This window comes from Acinonyx jubatus, chromosome C2, assembly GCF_027475565.1.
Source record: "Acinonyx jubatus isolate Ajub_Pintada_27869175 chromosome C2, VMU_Ajub_asm_v1.0, whole genome shotgun sequence".
Classification (NCBI taxonomy): Eukaryota; Metazoa; Chordata; class Mammalia; order Carnivora; family Felidae; genus Acinonyx; species Acinonyx jubatus.
This window is the reverse complement of record NC_069384.1, coordinates 26,354,282-26,366,599: the sequence shown is the minus strand read 5'-3', so window position 1 is coordinate 26,366,599 and position 12,318 is coordinate 26,354,282. Positions and strand designations below refer to the sequence as shown.

The window sequence follows — 12,318 nt, the reverse complement described above, 5'->3', positions numbered from 1 at the left end:
AGAGGTAATTTAGACATGAATTCTAATCTGTTGCATTGAAGTAGTGAGAATTCAAATGCAAGAGACATAAATGGTTGGCTATGGTTGCAAACCTCTTGGAGTAACTTATATGTCAGTTAAATTTCTGATATAAAACTTCTCATTTAACTGTACCACTTATTCACTAGGTACCTGGGAGGAAACAGGTAAGCCTCATCCAGCAGGCTGTTTCGTAATATAGATTCTGTTCTTATGGTTGGTGGGAAAGTTTATGTGACCATAAACTTTGCCCTCTAAGAGCACATGGTCTAATGAGAAGGTAATTTATAAATAGATCAATGCAATTGAAATAAGGAAGGTGCTGAGATAGGGGTACAAATAAGATGCTGTGAGAATATACAGCAGCAGTATTTATCTGTAGTCAAATTATCACATATCACATAGACCTTCGGGTCAAGAAATTAATAAAAAAAATAGGCAGGTATCTATGTAGATAACACCAAAACTACCATCACCTTAACTTGTTTCTAATAGGAAAACAAAAAAAAAGGCTATTGGGACATAATACTCTGTTCTCAGAAAAAGGCAACAGGGTAAAAAATCTGTTTTCTAAACTTCCAGCTAATATGATTTATATCTCTATTTTCAGAAAACACACATAGCTTCAACCAAATAGCTTATTTTGCACACTTTCCCTCTTTGAAATATGAAAAGAAATTCCATGCAAGAACAAAATAAAAAGTCAGGCAGTCGTTTGGGCTATTCATTAATAATTAGAAAGCTCATCACTATTTTTTCCTTTTAATGTTAATTTAAAATATACTAGTCACTGTAAAGTGTACTGGTAAATACAACATTTTAAGGAAACTTTGGGCTGAAATCCATACTATTTTATTTGAAATAAACAAAAGGAGAAAAAACAGATGCCACAACATAATTTCCTTTTGTTTTGGAAGGAAGAAGCAGTCTGTTATTCTGGGGTAGAAACAACAGTGAATGGGATGTTCTAGAGCCATACTGAATCAGTTTATCTCATAAAATCACTACAGTAAATAAATGTAATTGTTTTTTCCCATGCCAACATTTTGGCTTTCTTGTAGAGTTTAATGCTCTTTATGAGTCTCTACTTTTATTATGAAAAAATAACAGTTACTTCACCACATAATAGCTAATAATATTGTTATATCCCCTTATGACTCCCTTAGGTCAATGAAATGTAAAAACACATTAACATTCTTTCAAATCAAAAGAGATTTTATATGAGAATTTAAAAAAACCTTTTTTTTTTTTGGTTTGGTATTTTATCTTAAATGAAACTTTTTAGAATCCACCAAAATATTAGAAAAACTACACCAGGCTCTATGTATATGTTATTTTTGATAGCGTAATCTGAAAAGGCCTTTCTAAGCAGATACTTGACTCAAGTAAGGGAATGAAGTTTGTTATTTTATGGGGCAAATGGAGATTATGAGCTTCTTCTTATGAGAACCAAAAAAATACAGTAGTATATATGTAATCATTTTCAAATTAGGGAGCAAATACAAAAAAGGAACAGGTAAAAGGAAATTTCAGTATTTGTTAAGAAATGGGAATATTCATAGATCTAAATAGAGATTTAAAGATTAGGTTGTGGATAAAAATTACATTGTGGATAAAACAAATTTTTATAGAAGTAATAGTAGAATTAAAGTATACATAGATACAAAAAATGTAATATCAAAGTTAAGTAAAATTTCTATATATATATAAAAGTATGTATATACATTTATTTGTCTAAATAAAAATAAGGAATATAACACATATATTTATTATACATAAATAGATAGAAGGAGCATATTTTTGTGCTTTCAGAACCAATAACAACCTTCCTAATAAGGGTATGAGATTAATTCTTGAAGGGTATGTGTGTTGATTTGTTTTTAGACCAATTTTCTCTTATCTTCTTGACAAATTTTAAAATATATGTTATTTTTTCATCTTTAAAAAAACATGCAGTGTGAGGTTGAAAGACAGAATCATGTTCTCAGCAGCTGTGCAATGCTAGCATGTTGTGAATATTCAACAAATATTAAGTGACACTGAAATATGAATTGATGGATAATGAATCACTTTAGGGAATTATCCTGCCAAAATGTTTTGGAAGATCCATGAAATGTTTGACAAATCCAAAGAATCCCAAGATTTGCTTTTGCTGAAATTTATTTATTTATTTGAGGGGATGGGGAGACAGGTTCTGATTTTTCATCCGGCTCATTATGTCCTTCTGTTAGAGAGTAATTCATGTTCAAATCATATTACTTTAACTTTTGTTAAGCAATTGATTTCTTAGTGGTTATGTAATTGGAAAAACAGACATCTAGAAAAATCGCCTCTTTTTATTAAGTACAGAAATAAAATTGATTAAAGAGAAACTTAATTACAGTAATGGGATTGACCCAGAAGAAGGGAATGAGCACCAGGACAGGACACAAACATTGCATTTACAGAGTTTGTAACTAACAACATTATCCTATTTAGCATTTACTTCAATAAGGGGGGGAAATCCACAGTGTGTGTGCGTGTGTGTGTGTGTGTGTGTGTGTGTGTGTGTGTGTGTTTGGCCCCTATTTTCTTTTGGTGACATTCAAATGAACAAGATCTTTGTCCTAGGACTTAGTTTATAATTTTAACATAATGATTTAAAAATTATTTCACTTTAAATACTAAGAAATATTAGCTTGTTTCTTTCCACTTTAATATCCTTGACACATTTTTCTGTGTATATTCATCATTATAGTTATGTAAACCTTCTCATAAGGAAAGTGTGTGGATTAGTCAAGATTCTTAAAGTTGCAAATTACAAAGGCCAGCTTAAGGAAAAAGGGAGGACTTATTAGGATGCAGGGATCTTTAATAGTAATTTAAAAAATAATGTAGCCAGATGTCAGGTAGTACTGGAAGGAGCACTAGATGCTTATTGGCTACTGGGATCATCCTCTGACCATCTCTTCATTCTGCTTCTCTCTGTGCATTTTTATCTCTCTTTTTTGGCAGACTTTGTTTTTTCTCCAGTTCAAGTCACGTGATAGTGGGAGAGCAGCACAGACACAACTATACATGGTAGAATTCAAGCCATATCAGAAAGACGGACTCCCTTGATCCTAATTCCTAATTCCCAAGAACATGTCTTGGTCCCAGACCAAGTGGGATATCCAATCATTTTCAATTAATTCGGCCAGAGACTCAAGGTGCCGTTATATAAATATGGCTGCTACATGCTAACAGTATGAGTATGAAGAGGTCTGAAGTAGGCGAGAGTAATTAAGTGATTTATTATGAGTTGGGCAATACCCAAAGGAGTTTACTGTATTATAGAAGTGAAGTTTTATCTGAGAGTCTCCTTCTCAATTACTTTGCTCTTTATATTCACTATAATTTTTAGGATACCTTTTCACCATTCAAAATCTAGTTTCCAAACCATCTCTTAAGTCTTCATGTTAATGGAGAAATGACCATCTAACAAAGCAATGCTAGAAACAATACCAATAAACTGAAAAAAATTACAAACCTAACTACCTGAGCGTTCTGGAGACCAAAGATTCTGAAGCAGAGCCAAACCTTGGGGAAAGCAATCAAAAAAGTTTGAGCTCCTTCATTTTTTGCAGTTTTGCTCTGAGAGAAGCCTCAGTCACAGTGGCAATAGTGTGGTATAGGGATGGTTCAAATATGGATGGAAATCCCACTGGCTTACTGGCTGAAGGAAATAAGGTAAGAAGCACAGGGCAACTGGAGTTACCAGGGAGTAAGAGGAGAATTGAAAGGAGAGAGCCAGAGAAAGCAGATCCCAATCTCTGTGCTTAAACTCAACCCAAGTCTCTGGCTGACCACTAAACCACTTATTGAATGGGACAAATGGAAAGCAGCTCACAGCTATGGTTTAAGGAACTGATCTGAGATCTAAGCTGCTGCCCACCACAGACATGCCTGTTTGCACTTTGAGTCTTACCAAGTTAATTACCTGCTAAAACAAAAGCATCAACACTCCTTGGAGCAATATAACAGAATCCAGATTCTCCACAACCTAATATTCTGAAAGTTCAGGATAAAGTCCAATATTACTCACATAAAAATAACCAGCAAAATGTGATTGAGTCTCAAGGGAAAAGGCTTTAAACAGATGCCAACCCTGAGGTTAGCAGATGTTGGGATTATTAAGACAAGTTCTTTAAGGAAACATAATTACACTCCATGACATAAAGAAAACTAAACTTGTAATGAATGAAACCATAAGGTATCTCTGAAAATATTGAAAGTTAGAAGTTTTCAGTACTTGACATAAAAAATCCGCTGGATAGGCTTAAGAGAAATAGAGATAAAAAGGTCAGTAAATTTGAAAACATATTATTAGAATGCATCCAAATTGAAGAAATAATATCCTGTATAACATACTTATTAATTTACAAGAAAGTAAAAAGTCAGTTTATAGTGGAGAAGATGGCAGACACCACTTCAACCAAGTGACAGAGTGACATTGTCATTAATAAGACACAGTGAAACATCTACCTCTTACCACGATACACTGAGAAGAGTGTAGTACCACTTCTATGGTTTTCCTTCTGGAAATGAATACCCTGAATTTAATCATGAGGAAATATCAGACAAACCAAAACTGGCAGTTAGTCTACAAAATAACAGTACTCTTCAAAGGTGTCAAGGGCATGAATGACAAAGACTGAAGGCTGTTCCAGAAGGAGAGACACTGAGGAGACATGACAACTGACTGCAATGTGTGACCCTGCGTTTCATTGTGGTCCAGAAAGAGGACATTAGTAGAATAGTTGATAAAATTTGAATAAGTTCTATAAATTAGCTGATAGCATCTTACCAATGCTAATATTATGATTTTGCTAATTATATGTGGTTATGCATGTATTGTTAAGAAATGTGTTTTCACTAAGTTTGTAATTTCAATGCAATCCCAATCAAAATCCCTGCGTGTTTTCACAGAAGTTGACAAGCTGATTCTACATTTTTTATGGAAATGCAAATGAACAAGAATAGCCAAAGAAATTTTTGAAGCAGCAGAAAAAATCGGAAAACTTAAATGTTCTGATTTCATGACTTACTATAAATATACAGTAATTGAGAGAATGTAGTAGGGCAGAAAAAAGAGATGTATAGATAAATGGAAGAGTAGAGTCCAGAAATAGATTCAAACAAAATGGGCAGAATGATTTTTTTCAAGTAAAAAGGGCCTTTCAGGGAGGAAAAGAAATGTCTTTTTCCAAAATAATGTTGCAAAAACTGGATATTTATTTGGGAAAACAACTAAACATTGATCTTTACCTAAAACCATATACGACACTTACTTAACCTGAAAGGATTTCTAGACCTAAGCATGAAAACTAGAAAACTTCTAAAAGAAACATGGGAAGAACGTCTTTGTATCTTTGAGATAGGTAAACATATCTTTGATAGAATGCAAAATGCTTGAACCATTTTTTTATAAGTTAAACTTTATCAAAATTAAAACATAAAGCCCCAGAATGGGCATCAAAAACCTGTCTGTATAACCGTGGAGCTGCCCCACCCCAGGCTTTTTTTGTAATTCTTTCTTTGAGGTCCAGTTTTCCAAAACCCCAATTTGATGATGCTTCCAAAGTGTTTTGCTTGTTACTGACAAGAAGTAATGTTTCTTGATCTAGGTTTGCCTGTACATTTTATTTTATATCGACAACTTCTTTCTAAGATTGATGTTTAGAAATGACACTTTACGCGCAATACACAGAACATCCTGACTAAGGTGAAACCATATGGGAATCATTTGCACTGAACATACAGAGACTGGAAGGACACAAGGAAGGAGAGATTTCCTAGTTCCCTTTATTTGACTACTTAGCATGACCAATGTGCCTACCTTGCGGTACAGATGAAAGCTCAAAAGTGAGGGCTAGAAAACATTTTCCAAAAGGGGGAGAAGGTTGTTCTCCCTACTGGAAAACCTAGGAATGCATCACTAAATGATTTCAGGATGGTCTAAGTTAATATTAGGAGAGTGACAATATGAGTTAGGTCTTACACAGCTAGCACGTACTCGAGAGAAGATTTCTGGCAAATGGCAACATATTGAACAGAATCCCCCATTATACCTCTGACACTCTCAAGATATTTTTCAATTATTTGGCTCAATAGCAACTCACAAAGCCTTTTGCACAAGCAATTTTTTAATGCCTTGTAATTCTTATAGACGTGTGTATAATTCCCATTTTTGATTCTCTTTGTGTTAAGACACCAGAACACAGGAGTTTCTGTTTTTAAATAAACATAATTTGAATGTCACAGAATCCTGCTGAGTATTTCTCAAAGATTTCTTCCCCCCCTTGCTTAAAAGCTTTACACTGTTTTCCTAAGAGCAAACCTATTCCAACATTAAAAGGTTCCAATTAGATATGAAACTCCAAACCCATGAATTTTGAGAGGGTTCTGAACTTGCCAAAACAATTTCTCGTTAGACTTGATACTTGGATTACACACTCCCACTGCATATTTTAAAAGCCTTTACTATAAAGGTTTCCTATAACAAAAGAGAGATGAAAAGATACTGTAATTATTCGCGGAACATATTCAAGCCATCACTGGTGATGAAATATGATACCTATGACATTCTTCCACTGTAAATAAGGCAGTGATTCAGAGGAGTGTTATTAGCTACAGAAAACCCACTCTTATCCTTATTAACACATAAAACAATAGCTTTCATCTCAGAGTACTCTGTCTCTCAGTATAAAACATACTAAACCTAAACTCTTTGGGAATAGAATTTAAATTGCAGGTCGGCTTCAGCTGTTCATACTTTCAACTCAAGTGGGAACTTTGGGAGTCTTTCCTCTAATGACACGGCCAACACAATACCTTCCCACCTGGACATAAGCCAATACTTGAGGGTGTTCAGTAGGTTGTTCAATACCTGGGCTGCGGAGGCAGAATTGAGGGAGGCTGCTAGATTCTTCACTGAGGGCCAACTTCGTCAGCCTGGAAATTGTCTTGTGAGGACTATAAGGCATAAACGGCTCTAATCTTGCAGTGTTGTGGAAAGCCACGTCAACTCTGAACTGGATACTGAACATGGAAATTAGAGGGCAGCACACTTGATACCCAAACGCAGCTTGTAGCCTGCAAAGTGAGTGTTACCCTCGCATTCATTCAGAGAAGCCATCCTTGAGATTGCATGTAAACATATTCTGGTAACGAGAGCAATGCTGGTAAATGGACAAACACTTGATTAGAGGAGTTTCACCGCTCTCTGTGTGATGCTTTCCAGAGTGTCTGTCTTTGCCACTGGCAATCCTTTAGAAAGGGAGTCATGCACGCATTACATCTCTTGGTTTAATAAGGGCTCTGAGCTGCCAGTACAATTATGAAGGCTTTCAAAAGTGGCACGAGTGGCTTCAGCACCCTGAGATCTTCTCCTTGATTTTATTACAATGAAACTAATGTAAAAAAAAAAAGGTGGCGGGAAAATGGCAAGTTGACCCACATGCCATTTCTCGTATGCCATCAGAACCTGCTGTTACATGAGTTTTCTTGCAACTGACAGTGTTATTACTCATGACCTTGTCGGACTTAGAAAACCTGCATCCATTTTAGCCACTTGCTGAAAGCACACAGAACTGCTGAAGATAAAATTTCCAGGAATATATTAAAACAAAACTGCTAACTCAGCCAAATTTCCTGCACACTTGGAAAGCCTGTAAAACAGCAGGCCAACGTTAATACGCAGAGAGAGGAGAAGATAGTATAACTAAGTGAAGCTGCTGTTTTAATGTCAAGGTTTTGAAAATTTAAGGGAATGTTTCCATGAGTACCAATTATCTTTTAGTGGCCACAGTGAGTTCTTTCAACTTACCTTCAGGTTATTTTTAACACTGAAAATTAAGATTGCAATTTGCTGAATGCATCAATTTTACTTTTTTTTTTTTTTTTTTTTTTTTTTTTTTTTACTAAATTGAAGAAATAATTTGGTAAATAAGGTTAGGGTTTCTGAGAAACTGCCATGTGTTCCAGTTTTAGAAAAAAAATCCAAACATTCCCCCAAACTGAGAAATACTGTATGTACGCGTAAAATAGTAGCTAACATGCAACTATTACTGATATCAACAAGTAATTTGTGGCTTGTTTGATAACTCTGTCTTGATCTAGGCACTGAATTATGTTAACTCATTTCTATCTACTCCTCACTCATTTCCAAATATCCTCATAGCCCCAAAATACCTTCCTCAATTATCCCCACACAATATGAGTGACTCAGCTCTTAGTTCTTCACCCTATCACAGTTAAAACTGTAGGTTGTAGGTTCCTTGAACAAACTCATTGTTTTATTCAACTAATACCATTCATGGCTAATCGTGGTCCCAGAAAAAGTATTTTTTTAACAGAACCAGAAGCTACATTCCTCACACTATTTTGATATTTAGAATGAAAAAAAAATTAACGCAAAACATACTGAGTTATTCAACAGATAAGACTATATTAATCAGTTTAATACCTACTGTTACTGGCACCGCACACTTAACCCCTTTTATTTCTATCTTGTACCTTTCTTGAATGTTGTGGCAGGTTTTGTGTATGTGCATGAACGGCTCAACTAATTTGAGATGAGTAACACTATCATACGTGGTTGTTTTTTTTCCCCCCTAAAAGTCCAGACCAGGGCTGGATACTAATTCTGTTGAGCTGAACTAAAATCAAACTGAGGAGTTTGGGTTTCATTCATAAGCTATGGCCTTTGCCATTTAAATAAGCATTAACAGAAAATATTGATCGCTCGACTTGATACTCCATTTTTAAAAAGAAGAATTATTTTAATGAGATACTGAGCCTGAACCAAAGGAAAACTGCCTATTAATTACCTAGCTATCATTTGTGAGTTAAGGACTTAATATCTTCACCTACCTAAATAGTATTTCTATGTGATTGATAAGCTTTCAAAAAAGGTTCTCCATACTGGGGAGAAAATCCTGGAGAATAACAAAAGAATCTTTCTGGGGGTTAGTTAACAAACAACATAGATTAGGAAAAATGATCAAAGTTGTGAATTAAAATTGTAAAGAATATTTGCACCACCGTATCAATGTTCTTTATGTTTAAGGAGTTAATGAAAGTTAGGATATTTTAGGAAGCAAGGAATCAGATTTTTGAACTTTGGGTTTTCTGCAAACAAACAAACAAATAAATAAATAAATAACAAAAACTGTCCTAATCATGAATGGATTTACTCATCTCGATGTCAGAGTGTGTCAAATCGGTAACATTTCAACCAGGAATACTGAAATGACAAACAGCATCATACAGAATGAGCATTCTGAAGATCTGTTTTATAACCCTGCTCCCATCAACTAACCAGTTGTTCAGTTTGTGGTCTTTAATCTCTGGTCCATAATCTGTTGCTGTTACTGATTTATCTCATCAGTTGATCCATCAGGTCCCTTTTAGCCTTAAAACTCTGATCTTTCAGAAGACCTCAATTCGGCTTGGTAACCAAGGACTCTTTTTAATTATGGTGAGAGGTTATGGTCAGGATGGTGTTTTCCTTTCTTTATGACTACTACATTAGCTCAGATAGCAAAAATGTTTTTCGGAGAATTTTGTCTGAAAGTAGATAACAGAAAAAGAAGGTACGAGAAATAGATTTGTTTTGGGGTCACCCATCACCCACACTTATGTACATGAGTATGTGTGTTTTGTGTGTGCATTTCATGTGTTTTTTGTTTGTTTGCTTTGCTTCTTCCCTTTTCTGCTTTTTAGCATTTCTTGCTTTCAGAAACTTTCAAGTGCCAAAAGAACCACATTTATATAAAAAGATTTTTTTGGAGCATTATTGCCAACTTTGATTTGAAGCTGGAGTTTACAAAATCTTCACAGAGCCTATTTTAATGAGGTTTCCAGCTTTAATAAAAAGAGTGTGGTTGCTTAACTGAAATGACCTGCCAAAACTTTCTTAGGTTCATCCATGGCTACACTGAATATTAAAAATATTGAATAATAGATTGAAGCAAGAGCATAAGCTTTCATCTAAAAGGCAGAGTGGCTGCTCCAATCCTTTATATTAAGAACAAATCGTCTCAGGGCATATGTAGAAACAACCAATAATTCTTAATAAGTAACATTATTTACTACAGGTATAATTTGTGGTGGTTAGCGTTTTGCAAAATTGAACTTGCTTCAGTTTTGATTAAAAGTATTTATTCAGGCTCTGTGAATAAAAGAGCTCCAGCAAAAATGAGGAAGATTTTGTAAGTTGCTAAAACAAACTAGCTTTTGTTCTTGATTCTTAAAAAATATGAAAGCATATTTGTTTCCAGATGGAAGATAATTAACACAAAAAAATGCTTTATCCATAAATATGGTTGCTTCTTAGGTTTCAGCAAGTTCACCAAAATATATAAATTCCCTTGAAGCAAATTAAAGTAAAACTCGTCTTGGAGAAAAAGTAAATAAGTAAGAACTGGTTATTTCCCTTCTTTTTATTCAAATCGTGGGAAAGATGGGCATTGTAAGTTGAGAAATTGTATCTTTGTGATTCTCATTATTTCCTTGTGCAAGATATTTGTTAGGATGAGGATCAGGCTGTCTATTGATAAAATTATGTGACAATCTGCATAATTATGTTGCATATATGTGAGACTAGTTATGAATGATTAGATTGTTGTTCAAAGTTAGAACGTCTTTATTTTAGAAAAGCCAACGACTACAGAATGAATGGGATTGTCTGTGGCGGCAAAAATATGTCCAAATTGCAGAATCAGACTGCCTGTTTAGAAAGGACGTAGGCCGAGAAGCGTTATTTACCTCTATCCATTAATGACAGGAGCTAAATAAAAGAATCTGCATAAACACAACAGTATAAGTCACCGCTAAGTATGGTGTAACTTAAATTATTTCTGTTCCAGTGCATTTAAAGTGTCAATTAATTGCCTCCATTTCAAATGCACACCTTTTCCCCAATTATCAAATTAAAATTTGAGCTGAATCAATGAGCACAATGATAGTTTAATTATATTAAACCACATGAAATAAACAGTGAGGAAGTGTTTGTGCAGATGGGCACCTGAGTCTGTCACCTCCAGGCAGAGCCAATGACAAGTGTCATTCTCTTGGTAAATAAAATCGCTTTATTTTCCTGTCACTGTAGCATCCCTACTTATAAAGACAGGAGAATGGGTTGAGATAGAGAGATTTGAGGGAATTACAGAAGGAGAAATTGCAGACGCAGATGTATTTTTTTTTCTAAGGGCACCAGGTGTTTTAAATGCCACCAGAAGGGTGCTCCAGGCAATTCCGTGCTGTCCAAGATAGCTTGGCATAGATTATCTGAAAGCTTTTGTGTCTTTTCAGCTTTTGATTAAAGGCCAGTGTCAGGACTCCTCTGGGCTTTTGCTTGGTACAGTAAAGCCGAGGGATTTTTTTTTAAGCTGCTGCCAAAAAGATGCCAGTTAGGATAATTACATTTCAATTTAAATTGGTAATTTTCTGAAAATTTAAACCAGAATATGTGTCACCCAAATCTCCTCACTTTCATTCCTCCCAAACATGCATACACACACCGTTCTTGTTTTGGGGGAGACAATGACAGCAGCCCACCAGAACCTTCCCATGACCCAGAGATATGTGCCAGGAATTAAGCAGATGAGAGAAAATTGAACAGAGCCTGTTTTCTCTGTCCAAATTTATTTTCGAGCTTGGATTTATCACTAGTCTACGCTGGAACCATCCCAGGGCACCCCAGCTTCCAGTATCTTTGTCCTGTGGACCCCGGCAAAAGAAGCTTCGGACCATAACTGTAGTATTTAAGACATTGTTTTCCCTTCACAGTCGAGCTTTGTATTTGTTAACAGGATGCAGAAAAGGAATCCAACTACTTAGAGTCTCTCACCCTCTTGGTGAAAGGAGTGGGGACCCAAGTGGCTAGATGAACCCTGAATTTTCTGTCTGCCACTTTCTTTTTCCAGGACACATACGCAAGCTTGGCAGCACCAACAAAGTGGAAGTAATGTTCCTTTGTTTAGAATGCAGTGTGTACGAACATTTACATAATAAAATACACACACAAATAACAGATGGTGAAGAGCCACTCATTTCACCACATGTTGTAAGCACGATACCGTTCCTTGATGATCTCATTTCTCTTACTTCTGCCTACAGATGTCTACCAGCGATTTAACCTCAGGGGTTATTCAGATGGTTGAAAGGTTTGAAGACAGGCACAGATCTGTCTACAGAATTCTCCTCTTCCATCAGGTGTAAATGCCCTTTCTGGGTAGCGTTATCAATCCACAAAAATGCTTTCCTCTTGTCTAAAGG

General features: G+C 35.4%; 1 protein-coding gene and 1 pseudogene across 2 annotated transcripts in view; both read right to left on the bottom strand.

The window, feature by feature from the left end:
* The window catches only part of LOC113604776 (uncharacterized), a 591,327-nt gene that overhangs the window by 120,073 nt on the left and 458,936 nt on the right, over window positions 1–12,318 (bottom strand). The window lies entirely within an intron of this gene.
* Window positions 1–12,318, bottom strand: part of LOC106973177 (nuclear ubiquitous casein and cyclin-dependent kinase substrate 1-like) — a 39,870-nt pseudogene that overhangs the window by 25,466 nt on the left and 2,086 nt on the right.